Consider the following 17,772-nt stretch of genomic DNA (forward strand, 5'->3'; position numbering starts at 1 on the left):
AGCACAGTCCTCTGGTGTGTCAGCCACTCCTCCCAGTTTTGTGTCATCAGCAAACTTGCTGAGGGTGCACTCAGTTCCCTCATCCAGGTCATTGATGAAAATATTAAACAGCACCGGTCCCAGCACCGACCCCTGGGGAACTCCACTAGTCACAGACCTCCAGCTAGAATCTGCGCCATTGACCACAACTCTCTGCCTTCTTCCTCTCAACCAGTTCTCGATCCACCTCACTACTTGATCGTCAAGCCCACACTTCCTTAGCTTATCTGTGAGGATGCTGTGGGAGACAGTATCAAATGCCTTACTGAAATCAAGAAAAACTACATCTACCGCTCTACCATCATCCCTCCACCTAGTCACTTCCTCATAGAAGGCTATAAGGTTGGTCATACATGACTTCCCCCTCATAAAACCATGTTGGCTGTTCTTAATGACCCCCTCATCCTTGATATGCCTAGTGATGGAGTCAAGAATAAGTTGTTCCATCACCTTTCCAGGGATGGAGGTAAGGCTGACCGGTCTATAATTACCCGGGTCCTCCTTCTTGCCCTTCTTATAGATTGGTGTGACCTTTGCCATCCGCCAATCCTCAGGCACCTCGCCCGTTTCCCACGACTTACCAAAGATGATGGAGAGTGGCCTAGCAATGACCTCCGCCAGCTCCCTCAGCACCCGTGGGTGCATTCCATCCGGACCCATCGATTTACAGATGTCCAGTTTGCATAGCTGATCCCTAACGCAATCCTCATCTACCAAAGCAAACTCCTCCTTTGTCCTGACTCCTTCTGGGGCTATAGAAATCCGGGGCCCTCGGCGAGAGTCTGCAGGAGTAAAGACAGAGGCAAAGAAGGCATTCAGCACCTCTGCCTTCTTTATATCCTCTGTCTCCAGGGTACCCACTTCGTTCAGCAGTGGGCCTATATTGCCTCTTGTTTTAGTTTTATTTGCTATGTATTTGAAGAAGCCCTTTCTATTGTCTTTAACCCGACTAGCAAGATTGAGTTCCAAGGAGGCCTTAGCTGTCCTAATTGCCTCCCTACATCCTCTAACAACTGTCCTATATTCCTCCCAAGCGGCCAGCCCCTCCTTCCATAATCCATAGATTCTCCTTTTCCACTTGAGTTTGCCCAGCAGCTCCTTGTTTAACCACGCCGGTCTCCTAGATCCCTTACTTGACTTCCTACTCATTGGGACGCTCCGATCCTGAGCTTGGAAGAAGCGGTCCTTGAATGCTAACCAACTATCTTGAGCCCCTTTACCGCCTAGTACACTTTCCCATGAGACTTCCCTTAGCAGTTGACTGAAGAGGCCAAAGTTGGCCCTTCGGAAATCCAGAACTGTGGCTTTGCTAGGTATTCTATTCCTCCCACACAGGATCCTAAACTCCACCATCTCATGGTCACTGCAGCCAAGGCTGCCATTGACCGTCACCACTTCGACCAAACCCTCCTTGTTGGCGAGTACTAAATCTAGCAGCGCTGCTCCCCTAGTTGGTACGTCCACCATTTGCATTAAGAAATTATCATCAATGCACTCGAGGAACCTCCTAGACTGTGAATGACTGGCTGTGTGAGTCTTCCAGCAAATATCGGGGTAGTTAAAGTCCCCCACGACGACTAAGGCATGTAGTCGCGAGGCTACTTCCAGTTGCCTGTAGAAAGCCTCATCAACTCCTTCGTCCTGATCAGGAGGTCTGTAATAGACCCCCACAACTGTATCACCCGTGCCAGTCAGCCCCTTGATTCGTACCCACAGACATTCCACTTGCTCCTCATCCGACCCCGGACAGAACTCAATACATTCTAGTTGCTCTCTCACGTAAAGAGCAACTCCACCACCTCGCTTCGCTGACCTATCTTTCCTAAAAAGGACATAGCCATCCATGACCACATTCCAGTCATGTGAACTGTCCCACCATGTCTCTGTAATCGCCACTAGATCATAACCTTTAGCCCGCACACAGACTTCTAACTCCTCCTGTTTATTCCCCATGCTGCGTGCATTGGTGTACAGGCATTTCAGGGAGCCAGTCCTAGTACCCTTTTTCCCCTGCGGGACAGGGTCTAAAGAGCTATCCTTTCCCACAAGTGAAACAAGAGATTGATAGGAATATGATGCTCCAAAAAGCTGATCCTTGGACCTCATTAATAATGCTAAAGGAAAAAAAAAAAAGAAGAGACAGACAAATTCAAGTTTTTAGACATCTCAAAGGCCATGGAAGTCAGTTTAAAGAACAGGACATGACACAAACTTGCAAACTTTCAGTGGCTCTCGGTGCACAGGGTAAATGGTCTTTGGCCCACTGAAGCAAATTGAACAATTCTCATTTCAAGGTGATTTGGGCTCAGTTTCTTGTCTATCTTTGCAACAGATTTCGTTTTGAAGATGCTTACATGGAAATGTAGCTGTCATTGCTCTGTTCTTATGTGCCTGTTGAACTAAATTCCAATAATGCAAAGACATGCACCCTTGGAAACCTTGCATTTTGTGCAAAAAAAAAAATGCAGTCCTGTGTGCTCCACAGACTTGCCTACTTGCCTACAGATTTTGAGCAGAACTGATTCAGATCTACACTGCCTATTAATCACCTGTTCTCACGCAGCATTTTTTGCAGCTGCCACCACATACATTCCTTGGGCACTGATCCACTGTTTCGCACCTCCCAAAGTTGCGCCGTAATGACTAGTGCTGATTTTTTATCCTAGAGAGTAGGACAAATCTTCTAGGGCAGCTATAAATGATACCTAACTTATGTAATTATTTTGACATTTCAGTGCACTCAGTCAGTTGACTACTGATTTAATTATAATGATACTTTGTTAATATTAAGATCACTCAACTTCGTGCCCAAAATATTATTTGTAACTTTTTGTAGACAACAAAGCCAGGAAGAGTCACTATGATCATCTACTATGACCCCTGCAGAAGGCTCTGGGTCAAGACCTGAGCTGTGAAAGCACTACACCATATCCTGTACAAAATGTTCCTGTGCTTGCAGAGATGGATAACGTATCTGCAAGCCTTGTTGGGAAGCTGCTCCAGAATTACTCAGGAAAATGCTTAATATCAGATGGCTTTGTGTGAAAAAAAATCCTTTTGAATTTTAATTACTATGCAATTTGAAACAGCTGTAAAAAGAAAGATGAAAGAGAAGCATTCACATGCATGGGGAGTAGTATATAAAGAATGCAGGTTTCCTTTTATATCCCTATTACTGTCTTTGATCCTCTTCAGCTTCTATACTTGTCCTCCATGCGATTATCTCCAGCACCATACAATGATTTTTAAGTCAGTGCAGACTGAAATTGTCTGGTAATGCCGTGGCTGCTTCGTCTCCAGTAGATCTTTAGTAAATTTGCGGTAAGCTGCAGTGCTATTTGGTAAATAACATAAACCCATGACAGGTTTGCTGAAAACACAAAAAGCCTCAGGGTGACTGAGGTGTAAGAAACAGCTTTGAATGAGCAATTTTTATTGGGAGAACTGGCAATCCTGATTTTGGAGAAGGCTGAGGTTCTTAATGACTTCTTTGCCTCAGTGTTCATTGGCAAAAGCTCTGACCACGTCGTGGTTTAAACTGAGCCACACAGCTCATCCACTCAATCCCCCCACCTTTTCTCCCTCTTTCTTTCCTTTCCCCCATCCCCTCCCCGCTCCCAGAGGGATGGGAAGGAGAATCGAAAGAATGTAACTCGCATGGGTTGAGACAAGAACAGCCCAGCAACTAAGGTATAACACGAATCACTACTGCTACCACCAATGATAATACTGATAAGAGAAAATAACAAGGAAAGAGGATACAATATCACCGCCGAATGAGTTCGACCCCCCTGAAGAGAGCCCGTGCCCTTTTGGGTAACTCCCAGTTACCTCCCTGGGCATGACGTGCTGTGGTATGGAATACCTCTTTGGATAGCTTGGGTCAGGTGTCCCGTCTCTGCTTCCCCCGGCCTCCCCTCATCCCTGGCAGAGCATGAGACTCACAAAGTCCTTAGTCAGGGTAAACATTACTGAGCAACAATTAAAAGCAACCGGTGTTATCAGCTCTGTTCCCAGGCTGGAAGTCAAAACACAGCGCTGCACCAGCTACTACGAAGGAGCACTTCCCATATGAAGACAGGCTGAGAAAGTTGGGGCTGTTCAGCCTGCAGAAGAGAAGGCTGCATGGGGACCTCATAGCAGCCTTCCAGTATCTGAAGGCATTCTGTAGGCATGCTGGGGAGGGACTCTTCATTAGGGACTGTAGTGACAGGACAAGGGGTAACGGGTTAAAGCTTAAATAGAAGAAGTTTAGATTGGATATAAGGAAGAAATTCTTTACTGTGGGGATGGTGAGGCACTGGAATCGGTTGCCCAGGGAGGCTGTGAGTGCTCCATCACTGGCAGTTTTCAAGGCCAGGTTGGATGAAGCCTTGGGTGACATGGTTTAGTGTGAGGTGTCCCTGCCCATGGCAAGGGGGTTAGAACTAGATGATCTTAAGGTCCTTTCCAACCCTAACTATTCTATGATTGTATGATTCTAATTTAATTGGAGGAGGCATTTAAATAACTAACTTCCTTCTGATAGGTTTTTCCTGCTGCACTGGAAGAAAGGATAAACACTTAAGAACTGAAATGCTCTTTCTTGCCTGAGCTGTCCCTGACTGTATGGAATAATGGTCTTTACTTCAGGAGGGGAATTGCACTTGGAAAATTCTCCTAGCTGAAGAAGACTTTCCTTTATAAGGAGGAAGAAAGGGAGTTAAAGGGGCCATAGGCCCTGAACACAGGAGGGTGTGGGGTAAATTGAGCCGTTTTCACGTTTCTTACTATACTTCCTTGGTGCTGGCCCAGAAGTGGCAGTGAAGTGTGAGGCTGTACCCTGTGAGAATGCTCAAGGCAGAGAGAACACATGCAGGCGGTTACTGCTACTGAGGATGGGGCGATACTCTTCACTGGGTAAAATACTGGCTGGATGGCCAAGTTTTGATGAATGTAGCTAAATCCAGTTGGCAGCTGGTCACTGGTGGTGTTCCACAAGGCTCAGTATTGGGGCCAGGTCTGCTTAGTATCTTTGTTATTGATCTGGATGAGGGGATCGAGTGCACCCTCAGTAAGTCTGCAGATGACACCAAACTGGGCGGGAGTGTTGATCTGCTGGAGGGCAGGAAGGTTTTGCAAGGGTTCTGGACAGGCTGGATTGATGGACTGAGGACAAGTGTATGTGGTACAACAAGGCTCAGTGCCACATTCTGCATTTGGGCCACAACAGCCCCATGGGATGCTACAGGCTTGGGGAAGAGTGGCTGGAAAGCTGTCCAGAGGAATAAGACCTGGGGTTGTTGGTCAGCAGCAGCTGAACATGATCCAGCTTGTGCCCAGGTGGCCAAGAAGGACAGTGGCATCCTGGCCTGTATCAGAAATAGTATGTGCCGCAGGGCCAGGGAAGTGATCATCACCTATACTTTGCACTGGTGAGACCGCAGCTTGTGTCCTGTGCTCATTTCTGGGTCCCTCACTAACAAGAAAGACATTGAGGTGCTGGAGTGGTTCCAAAGGGGAGCAACAAAGCTGGTGAAGGGTCTGGAGAAAAAGCCTGATGAGGAGTGGCTGAGGGAACTGGGGTTGTTCAGCCTGGAGAAAATGAGGTTTAGGGGAGACCTTATCACTCTCTACAACTACCTAAAAGTAGGTTGTAGATAGGTGGGGATTCAGTGTCTTCTCCCAGGTAAAAAGCGACAAGAAACAGCTTCAAGTTGCACCAGGAAAGGTTTAGATTGGATATTAAGAAAAATTTCTTCACCCAATGGTTTGTCAAACATTGGAACAGGCTGCCCAGGGAAGGAGGAGAGACCATCCCTGGAGGTATTTAAAAGACGTGTAGATGTTGCCCTTAGGGACATGGTTTAGTGGTGGAATTGCCAGTGTTAGGTTTATGCACCAGGAAGGTGATCTTAAGGTTCTTTTCCAACCAAAACAATTCTATGATTCCGTGACACCACAGGACCTTTACCACCTCTGTTGTGCTGCTTCCAGACCATACCTGGGCAATTAACATCTTCCAGGAACAAGGCTGGGGTGATGGCTGGATGGAGATGAAAAGAGAAGGAGAGGTAGCTGGACAGCTCAGATGCAGCAGGAACATGCTTTACAAAACTTACACAGTGCAACTGATAGTAAGAGGCAGCATCAGCAGTCTCCAGTTCCAGCCTGCCAACCTAGTTGGTAGCAGTGCTCATGGGAGTTACTGCAGTCTGCTGCAGAGTTAGCCTGCTGCAGAAGGTCACATACAATAGACTGTGCTCACTTAGAAATAGGAGATACCCATCCAGTTTAAATACAAATTGTGTGAAACTGTATGATATAATCCAAAAATAGGATGAGCCCCAAAATGGCTTTTGAATTGTCTTCTGCTTGATTTGAAACTGGGGGAGGAGAAGTAGGCTGTGTAGCAAATGCTTTGTCCTGCAGGGACCTACAGAAAGAAACATTGCATGTTTTTTTTCCATTTCTACAAATCAAGCCATATGGCAATACCCAGCATTTTCTCTCAACGCTGTTAATTAAGAAACTGTTTTGACCAATTGCTGGGTACTGCTTAAAAAAATAATCCTCATCTCTTATAAAAGCCAAGCTGTAGACTATTACTATCTTCAGTTCAGTGTTGCTACCTAACTCAATTTCATCCTTGTCATTTGCTCGTGGGGTTTTGCTGAAAAAAAGAAAAGGAAAAGAACAAAGTACATTAAGTACATTAAGGTATATGGTTGGGAATAAGGTTAAGAAAACATAATAGAAAGTGTTGTTGAGAACTTCAGGCTACATATGTGTTTGCAGCCAAATATCTAGCAGTATATAACTGAATGGTAGTCCTGGGCTCTTCAATGCTGAATTTGCAGCAGTCATTACAGAAAAGCAAACACTTGCACACATGTACAAACATACACAACATACACACATACATGCACTACAAAACCACCCTCTGAAAATCAGCCCAGTCTGAAGGAACTCAAGGTAACGATGGGGGGAAGACAAGAGACAGAACTGATCGAGATGGCCAAATCTTGATGGTGCCAGAGTCACTGGTGTTGGTCTAACTATGACAGAATACTTTTTTAACAGTTTCTAATTTCTTCCACAACTTCAAAGAGGATGTTCTGGGCAGAACAGGACAGAACACTACCTTGTTTTCCATGAAACCTGGAAGGGGAAAGTATTTTTGGGCATCTTTCAGGAGAAGGACATACTTAGTTCAGCCCTTGCCAAGAAGCCTTTGTATTGTTATGATTGAATCCTTCCCCAAAAAAGGGAGAGAATAAGCAGGACTAGGGTCTAAAGACTCAGAAAGGATGGCGATGGCACATGTAGCTATGGGCAAGGAGGGGATGATGGGTGGCTCGGGTTGGGGGATGAGGAATAACACAGGGGGAGAAGGTAGGTCTACATTGCAGGGAGAAGAGATGGAGGAAAGGGAGGAGACAGGTGTGTCAAGTGGGATCCAATGAGGTCACACAGTCCCTTTTGCACAGCAGAGAGCACATGTCAGCAGTCAGTGAACAGGTAAAACATTTTTATGGCGCAGAGTAGGACAGGCTGCAGGGTTTCACTGCAATGGGTGGCATGGGCAAATCCGCACAGCTCCCTCCCATCCAGCAAGATTATGGGTGTTCTCACAAAGCCCAGTCTTGGCAGAATTGCCTAGTTAAAAATAGCTGTTATGATAGAAATGTGAGTGCATACAGCATGTGGGAACAAAATACCCAAAACTGCCTTTACTTGCCCCAAAATGAGCATATTAAAGAAAACAGCAGCAACTAGCTGGATTGAACAGTGATCAAGGAGTTAAAGAGAGAATCCTAAACAATGAAGGAGTCAGCTGAAGAACACTTACGACTGAAGTGTGAACATTTGTAACAGCAGACAGACCTGTTGAGTAGTAACAGCCTCAGTCAAAAGTTGGTGTGACAATGCCAGAAGTACCACCAACACCCCAACCTCTGCCAAGGTTGGGTAAAGCAGCCACACTGTTGGACACCATAAGGAGCCAGCTCTGGCTAGTGTTATGAACATGGGTTCACAAAGGGAGAGTCCTGTGTAGCTACTTTGATAACATTCTATGATAAGGTCCCCTGCCTAGTGGATGAAGTGAAGGTAGTGGATGTAGTTTTTCTGGATTTTAGTAAGGCTTTTGATACCGTCCCTCACAGCACCCTTCTGGACAAGTTGTCCACCTGTGGGATGAGTAAGTTCATGGTGCACTGGGTGTAGAACTGGATGAACAGCAGAACCTAAAGGGTTGTAGTGAATGGGGCTACAACTGCCTGATGACTGGTCTGCAGCAGTGTTCCCCAGGGTTCAGTTCTAGGGCCAGTTCTGTTCAATAGATTTACCAATGATCTGGATATTCTTCTATTTTCCTTCTCATTTCTCCTCTCCTCTCCTTTCCTCTCCTCTCTTCTCTCCTTTCTGACTGCATGGGGTGTCACAGTGGAGACACATACCTGGAGTCCCTCTGTGTGATCCCACAGGGTCCTTCATCACTGGTGTGTGCATGGGAATCGCCCATACCTCTGAGGAGGGGTATGAGACTAAGAGAGCACCATTCCCAGGAGAGGGGTGAGTGCTGATGGCCCATGTGGCCTCTGAGGAGGTGATGTGCATATAACTGTGCACACTGTGGGATTAGAGCTTTGGGTGATTAGTTGAGAAGGCTATTTTGAAATCTGTGTTTATTAACATTTCATAGGTATCTGGTGCTGTGGTTTGCCTGTTTCATTACTGATATTGATCCTGCATGTACAGTTCACTGATTGCCAGTTAATTATATGTCATTTAAAAATATAAAAATTGCTTTGATCCTGATTAGATTTAAGCCACTTGAGCTCAGCAGTTTTTTTCCCTGTGGCAGAGGACAGAAGAGCTCTTACAGAAAAAGAAAGGATGCAAGCTGTCCCAGTGCTGTCCCAGCTCTCATGAAGGACTTAGCAGGGGCAGGAAAGCTGAGCTGCTTGCATCCACAAGCAGTGTGAAAGCAGGTCCCAGGCTGGGGGGATGTTGCACAGCTTGGGGTGAAGCTACATGAGGGAGAGAGCCATCATGGCTTACTGTGGACAGATGGGACCAGCTGCACGACTGCAGCTCCCTCCCAGGAACCATTCTGAGAGTCTCCTTGGAGGACCATAGTGTGGCCCTTGGGGCACGAGTGCTGAAATCTGTGTCTCAAACACACAGCTTGCAACACATGCTGAACCTGCACAACATCAGGAAAGACAGCCATGCTGGGGGAAACACGTCTTTCACTGTGCCCTGTGCTGTACTCCAGTGAAGATGTGGGTAAGAAGATGCTTGCTTTGCTTTCATACACATGATCCAGATGATGGATCCATTCACATCAGCCAGGGGATTTTGTCTCCTCCTTAGATCCAGATGCAGCCCTCTAGCCCAGATGGCAACCCTAGAAAGGATAATTCCCTTCTTATGAAGGAAGAAGCACCTGTAATGTGCTTGAACTGGCTTGCTGCTAGGTTTTAGAGCATGAAGGAAGCTTGCAGGCACACACTGAAGCATGCAGAGTTTCAATGAGATAAAAAGGTGGGAGCTTTTCTGGGGGTTGTGCTTGCAGCCCCCTTTGCAGATATTGATCACTGAAAGCATCCCCAGACAAGTTGTCTCCTTTCTTTGGCTGAAATGAGTGAACATCATGATGAAGGCTGCCCAGGCTGTGCCTGAGAGAAGCATTCCTGTAAACTGTACCCTGTGCTGACAGGACATGACTGAAGAGCCCCCTCGGTGAGCTGTCACTGCTTATCCTGTGCACCTTTTGCAAGCAGTTGCAGGGTTCACTGTGAAGTGAGCAGTCATTTAAAAAGGAGGTAAGAAACATGTTTCCCCCTGGTTGCTGCAGGCTCCCTGAGTCCTTGAGCTAGGAGCGCTGTGCAGCTGGCAAACAAGGTACTGCTGTCCATAGGGTCCTCATGAGCTGCTCTGACAGCAAGGGCATGGACAGATACACATCAAAGCCACCAACAGTTCTTTGAAAACTTGCAGTGTTTGGGATGTTTCCATCTCAAAGGAGTTTGTGTCTATTGAGTGATTTCTGCCCATTTCATTTTAGTGTGTCCAAGCTTGAAAGGCAAAGTCTGTGCTTTAGTTCGCAATACATGAAGGACTTACTTCACTTTTCCTCTGGAACAAATCTCTTGTCAGGGCAAAACCACTGTACATTACAGAGGACCTGGGTTGCTGCACCATCCTCATAGCCTCATAACTCACACTTCACCTTGCTTTTGTCCTTCAGCTTTATTTCTGCAAAGCAATTACATGCAGATTACAAGCTGACATTTATAACACTACAAGTTAAACACATGCCTATGCATCTTTGAATACGAACACTGCTTCACCCTGCCCGCACTGACCCTAACCAGTGCTTGGCATTAGAAATTATGGGAGTTTCCAAAGCATCCTGCAAGAATCAAGAATTAAGGAAGAGAGAAAGACAAAGAGACAAAAGCCTAAGAGCAGCCGTGTGCAGAAGAGCATAATGGGAATGTTTGTGACAGTTGGATAATGAATAACTAAGCCTTTGGAAATGAACCAGACATTTTTACAAGTTGGAGGGTAACAATGGCCTCACCAACATTTTTCCCTCAGATAAATCACTCAGTACCCTGAGGTGAGTAGCAGTTGTGCTCATTTGTTACCACACCAAGGGAAACGGCATAGGAAGGATGTCCTGCTCACTGGAGAGGTGTGGGGAGCAAACCAGGCTACAGAGAGCTGAGACAAGGTGAACATCACTTGTTATAGACAGACTTTGAGAAGTAAATTGTAAATGATCAGGAGGAGCAATAAAGACAACATGCTACTTCTGCAAGTTGGTGTTCCTGTCCACAAATGTGGCTAAGCTTCTGTAAGCCTGACTCCTACAGTCTTGAACAGACACTTGTACCCAACGAAGATCACATGGAGATAGAGAAGGCTCTTACACAGCTGTCATCTACCACATACTTTAGACAGAGAGGAGGAAACACAGAAACTATTATCTGAGCAATAAGGACTTTTTCTGCTAAGACAGTTCCATTTCAGTGCTAATGACTGTGGCAAATACATAAAAATGTTCATTTGCAAATAGCAAAGCCTGCAGGGTAGATCACCAGTAGCCCTGACTAAATGGAGCTAGTCTCTCAAGAGAGATGCTACAGGCTCTCCTGTAACTCCCCAGACCCCTGCAGTGTGGGAATACTCTCACAGACACACAGGGCTCAGTGTGGTGTTGGGACCACTGATGACATACATCCATGATTTTAATGGGATCAGCAGTAATATCCACAATGCAGTAATGGGTATCTGTGTCTGATCTGATCTTAGCCAATAAAGAGACACAGGGGTGACAGGGATGCAATTAGTCTTGTCTGTACCTTTCAGAAAGGGTGAAACAAGGCCCCATGCTCTCTAGTGTCTCTCATCAGGTAAGAACCTACTGAGCTCTAAAGGGAGCCTGAGTTGTAGTTGCCTGCCCTGTAGACATACAAGCTTAGGGAAAATTAATCTTTTCCTGCTGTCTTGCTTTCCTCTTAAGCTGTGAGAAGGAGCAGGACTCAGTGCAACTGTCAGTATGTCACCTTGTGCAAGATACTGTGAAGAAGCATCTACCTAAAGCCTCTGACACCTAGACAGACGAAGAGGAGGAGCAGTGCTGGGACCTGCCCATAGACCTGGCCTGTGGTAGGCTGGCACTAGGAGTTACAGGTCAGGGCCCTCTTGATCAGATCCCAGGCTCTGCCCAATAAGTTACACATGGCTCTCAGGCCTTTTCCCACACCTTTTTGGCAGGTACGAACAGCGCATGCGATATTACAAGTGTCTTCCTGGCTGCAAACATAAGCTTGTAACTCCAATATACTTCCACCTGCAGGATGCAGCCCTGTGCTAAAGCTGCCTTCATTGGAGGGGATGAAGCATTCAGCTTTAATACAAATAGCTGCAAATAGTCTAAAAGTAAGCCTGATTATATAAAATTATCTGAATAAATACAATTTATTAGAGCAGACAAGCTTCCAGTACTGCCACAACAAAAGCACAGCTCAGCTGCAGACACCAAGCAGAAGCTGCCACTGCCCCATCCATCCCTGGGGAGTGACAAGCAGGGTCACCTCAGACACGGTCTGCCTCTGAAGAAAGCACATTTATTTGAATACTAATCAGGATGTGATTCAGTTGTCTGTGCCTGGGCATCTGCTGTCATTTTGGGCTTTTGTACAGAAATAACTTTTGGGGTCCCACACATAAAATGAAATGGAGGAACCACACACACTGTGTGTTGCACGTTCATGTCCATCCACCTGGATCATACAAGACAGTGGCAGCATCTCCACCCTGGGCCAACACCTGCATCTGTGCTTCCTCCTCCTTGTGGGTAGTCATCTGCAGATCCCTGGGGGCAGAGAGGAGGAGTAAGGGGGAAGAGGAAGATAAAAATAGTTGAATAATTTATTCAATGAGATTCACGGATTTTGGGGACTAATACATTCTATGAATAATATTTTCATTATTTTCCCATCTCCAGTGCCAACAGAAGATATGAATAATGATTGAAGCAAACATTTGAATCATATGACAACACTATTGAACTTTGGAAGCACATATTATATGAAGTGAGGGGACTCTAGTCAGCCTGTCATCACTTTCATGTAGACGTTCTCAAAAATGGTGAAATACGTATTTGACACTTTGGCCTTTCCTCACAGAAAGTTTGCGCTCGGATTACCTGACAGTAAGAATCAATCAATAACTTGCATGCTGTTTCTCTCCCAGAAAATTGCTAACAATTGCTTTCTTTCACCACTTCAGAAATTACGTCCCTAGAGATGGCAGATCTCTCATGTCTACAGTTCCCTCTCACCATGGGGTGGCATGTCCTGGTCTCCAGAAAGGAAACTTGTTCCTCTGGGGTACTGCAACCTGTCACTGCCCTTCACACGCTGACAGCTTCCAGCATTGTGGCAGCTCTCACTGCACAGCTGCAGATGGATCACAGGGGGATGCTGGCAAGGCTCTTCCTATAGCTTGTCCTTCCCAACATCTCCTCTCCCTTGGAGGTGCCTGCTGTATGTGGTCTCTAGACATAAGGTCAAAAGGAGGATTAACTGGTCCTTGTGAAGTTTGGCCATGAAATCCCTGCTGCAGTCAGATGGACTTCTACAGACTTCTGCTATTGCTGTTTCCTGACCCATTGTCGTGGTTTAAACCCAGGCTGTAAATAAGAACCATGCAGCCCTCACGCTCACTCCCCCCTCTTTCTTCCCCCCTCCCAACCCCACTCCCAGAGGGACGGGGAGGAGAATCAAAAGAATGTAACTCCCATGGGATGAGATAAGAACAGCCCAGTAACTAAGGTATAACACAAATCACTGCTGCTACCACCAATGATAATAATAATGGAAATAACAAAGGAAGAGAATACAATACCAGCCACTGATACTGAGCCCCACTGAGCAGTGAGTCAGCCCTTCTGGGTAACTCCCAGTTACATCCCAGGCATGACGTGCTGTGGTATGGAATACCTCTTCGGCTAGTTTGGGTCAGGTGTCCTGTCTCTGCTTCCTCCCGGCTTCCCCTCCTCCCTGGCAGAGCGCGAGACTCACAAATTCCTAGGTCAGACCAAACATTTGAGCAGTAACTAAAAACACCGGTGTTATCAGTGCTGTTCCCAGGCTGAAAGTCAAAAACACAGCACTGCACCAGCTACTAAGAGGGAGAAAAATGACTGCTGCTGCTGAACCCAGGACACCCATGGCGGGCAGTGCCACTGACTTCAGCCCATGGTAGCTAAAGGCCTGTTTTCAGCCTATGTGCAGAAGTACTTCCTAATAAAATCAGAACAATATAAGACTTTATTTCTTGGTTATATTTTAGCCCTAAATTAATTATTATGTCCTTTTATCTGTGGCTTAATAGTGCAGCTGGAGAGTCAATGGATGTTTCCCATCCAGCCTAAGAAGTTGTGGCTGAACAATTACATGTCTGATACGTTACCAGTCAGAGCAGATTTAATGCCTCCAAACAACATGGGACCTGCTGCATCTCTATCACTTCTGAAACTAAAAGATAACACAAATTCCTGGCATCAGTTCACTGACATCAGAGGCAGAAGAAGTTCTTTACTGAATTTCAGTGGTGAGACATGGGAATAAATTGCCCAGAAGTTGTGGCTGCCCCATCCCTGGCAGTGTTCAAGGCCAGGCTGGATGGGGCTTGGAGCAACCTGCACTAGCAGAAGGTGTCCCTGCCCACAGCAGAGGGATTGGAACTAGGTGATCTTCAAGGTCCCTTGCAGTCCAAACGTTTCTATGCTTCTATGGTCAGTGGTTGAAGGTCACACTAAAGACAAAGAAAACCAGCCAATGATTTCCCAAATTCGTAATTTAACTAGTAACTGAGCTTGCTACAAGGGGCTGTCATTCATCAGCTCAATGTCAAATTCATGCTCCTGGAGGGCTTCTACTCAGTCAGAAATGAACATAGTTCATACACATATTTAATTCCAACTTTGAGAGTAGAGAGGAATTTCACAGAATCACAGAATCACAGAATCCCAAGGGTTGGAAGGGACCTCAAAAGATCATCTAGTCCAACCCCCCTGCAAGAGCAGGGTAACCTACAGTACATCACACAGGAACTTGTCCAGGAGGGCCTTGAATATCTCCAGTGTAGGAGACTCCACAACCCCCCTGGGCAACCTGTTCCAGTGCTCTGTCACTCTTACAGTAAAGAAGTTCTTCCTGATGTTAACGTGGAACTTCCTATGCTCCAGAATTTAACAGAACATTAGAAAGTGATAAATAAATTATGATGGCATTAATGAGGCTGATGCTTATATTTAAAGGGAAAAGTCCCAGAGAGTTCAGGGAGCTCCAAAATCACAATTTGTTAATTTTGGAGTTGATATAAGATAACAAAACATGCTAGATACAAGTATGCACTGTGATTTTGCTGCAGAAGACACCGTCTTTCAGCATATTATACTATGGGGTATCATTTATAAGGCCAGAGAACTAATTATTCTTTCTTATATGTCCTTAGGACAGATTGTAGTTGGATAGCTGTTTGCACTCCTAGGCACTTGACTACAGGAGGATACTGATAAACTAGAATAAATTTGAAAGATTTCAACTATGACCAAAGGAAATGATAAAATGTCCCTGATAAGAAGACTAGTGGACAAATCCTCTTCAGAAAGATGGAGAGATCTAGATATGAGCAGAAAAGAAAGCTGGTGGGAAATTATATGACACTCAGAAGAATTAAAAATTGCAGCAAACAAGTCAAGTAAAAGTCATGGGAATAAAGATTTCTTTACCAAACAAATGTGGAAAATCACCATCACTTCTTACATGAAATACAAAACACCAGGTGATGAATCAGAACAAAGCTCCCAAAGAACCAGGATATTTTCAGAATCTGTATGTCTTATATTTCATAAGTGGTTTTCTAAAGCTTTCTGCCTTCACTTCCTTAGTAAAGTAGGTTTATGACTGCAACTGGCAATATTTACCCAATCAAGCATCTTCATGTCCCTGAGGTTTTCAGTTCGGTTCAACAGATTTTGTGCACATGAATGACCGATTGATCTGCTCAGGGATGACACAGACACTTTGCACTTTCAGGATACTGGCAAACTCAGCCCTGTTCAGCATCACTGTGGCACAATCATCCTGGTGTCAATGTGATCACACACACTGAGCAGCAAACTGGGATAAATTCATACATATCATATGTTTGCTGAGAGGCTCTTGCTGCAGACTTATGTATAGAAGAGACAGAATGGTGAAGGAAAAGGAGCAACCTCCTGCCTAATTGAAATAAGAGGTAGTAATTAAAGCTAGAGGAAGCAGATGTAAGGCTAGGCAGCACACTGTGAGCTGCCTTGCACTGCACACAGTCACAATAGTTGGGTTAAAAAACAAAAAAGCAAAGCTGTAATCTCCCTTTATTCTTCTAAGCTCCTGAGTGTGCTCTGGGCCTTTTGACTTTCGTGAGGATTTAAGCCATCATACTAAAAAAACAGCAGCTGAACAGTAAGAATTTCTCCTTACAGACCTCTCAATATGGGACTGGGGACTCTGACCTCAACTGATGGAGGTGATGGGATCCTTTTCAAATAATAGTTAATGTATGTACAGGAGAGAAAGGAAAGCCACAAAGTAGCTAAATGAGATGACTATCTTGGGAGCTCTCTAATATTTGCATTAAGTGGGGATTTTCTGTCACCTGCATATGTCAGTATAGTGACAGTACATAAGGGAACTATTAGTGAGGACTGCGAAAGATTCATAGTGACCTGAGCCTAAAACATGTCCTCAGAAACGTTTCCCAGGAAAATCCAGCTCCAGAGTGGGGACAGGAGGAACCTGGTTTTTGGGAACCTGGCTTTAGTAAACCTGCCTAAAGCAGATCTCACAGGTGACATTTGCCTGACTATGGGAGATAGATACTCCTCTTACCACCCCAGCTGCTCCCCTGAATGACTTTAGGGTTGTTTGTTTTCCTCAACAGCCCTTCTGCCTTTCATCTGACAATGTTTCTGTCTGGGCTTTGGCCTTACACAGCATGAAAAAAAGTGGAGACACAGAAAACAAACAGTCAAAGGTTATCTCAAGGTCATGCAATGGCAGGATGATCTGCCTGAAAAGTCTGACAGACCAGTTCAGGGGCTACACGGGCCAATGTTCTGTCTCAGAAGAAGACAGAATGCTCTCAGTAAGAAGTCACAGGACCACAGGATAGCTCAGATTGGAAGGGACCTCAGGAAGTCTGTGCTCTAACTCCCCGCTCACAGCAGGCTAAGCCCTGAGATCAGACCAGGCTGTATAAGGCATCATCCAGTTAAAACCTCAAGACTACTAAACCTGCACATCTGTCTGACTGTCCTCATGGGGAAAAAGTTTCTTGTTATTGTCAGGATTAAGCTTTTCTGGTTCAGCTTCTCCTTTTTGTTTCTCATCCTAGCTCCCTGAACAACTGTGAAAAGCCCATCTCCATCTCCTCAAGGACCGCTCCATAGGCACTGGGCACTGCTGTTAGGTGCCCCCAAAGCTGTGTCTGCTCCAGGCTGAACAAGCCCAGCTTCGCCATCACCTTGGGGGCTTCACCTTAACTGACTCATTTATCAATCTTTTTTTCTATTTGGTGGGGTACAAAACTAGATGCAGTATCTGTATGGGGTATAACAGATGGTGAATAAAGGGGAATAATGACTTACCTTCGTCTCTACTTCTGTCCCTGTTCATGCAACCCAGGCTACTGCTGGGACTTCCTGCTGGCCCAAGTCCCACTCACCTGTCCCAACAGGACCTCCAGCCTTTCCCGCAGAGCTGCTCCTTGGGCAGGCTTGAACCTGTGTTGTTGCAAAGGGTCCTTCAATCCAGGTGAAGGACTTTGCATTTATCATTGCTGATTTTCATGATGTCCCTGTCAGCCCATTCCTTCAAGTCCCTTGGGATGGCAGCCTTGCCTTTGAATGTATCAAGTGGTGGTTCAATTTTATGCCATTGCAAACCTGATGACCAAACACCCTGGTGCCCCCTCCCACCCACTGGCAAAGATATTAAACAGGTCCCTGGGAAGCTTCCAGGACAGACCACTATGGTGTTCCCCATCTCCAGGTAAATATGAGTTATTACCCATTGCCCTCTAAACCCAACCAGCTATAGAGATAATAAACCATCTGACTTTCCCATCTCTAGCCTAGCATCCCCTCTTGGATACAAGAATATGATGGGAAAGAACCTTGAA

At 45.6% G+C, this 17,772-nt stretch overlaps 1 long non-coding RNA gene across 1 annotated transcript in view; it reads left to right on the forward strand.

Annotated features, from left to right (window-relative positions):
- The window catches only part of LOC136013973 (uncharacterized), a 37,639-nt gene extending 20,477 nt beyond the window's left edge, over nt 1–17,162 (forward strand). The window contains exon 3 of the long non-coding RNA XR_010612467.1: nt 16,987–17,162. This is a non-coding gene — a long non-coding RNA (uncharacterized LOC136013973). The remainder of the gene's footprint in view (nt 1–16,986) is intronic.
- Nucleotides 17,163–17,772: the final 610 nt, after the last annotated feature.

This window comes from Lathamus discolor, chromosome 4 (genome assembly GCF_037157495.1).
Source record: "Lathamus discolor isolate bLatDis1 chromosome 4, bLatDis1.hap1, whole genome shotgun sequence".
NCBI lineage: Eukaryota > Metazoa > Chordata > Aves > Psittaciformes > Psittacidae > Lathamus > Lathamus discolor.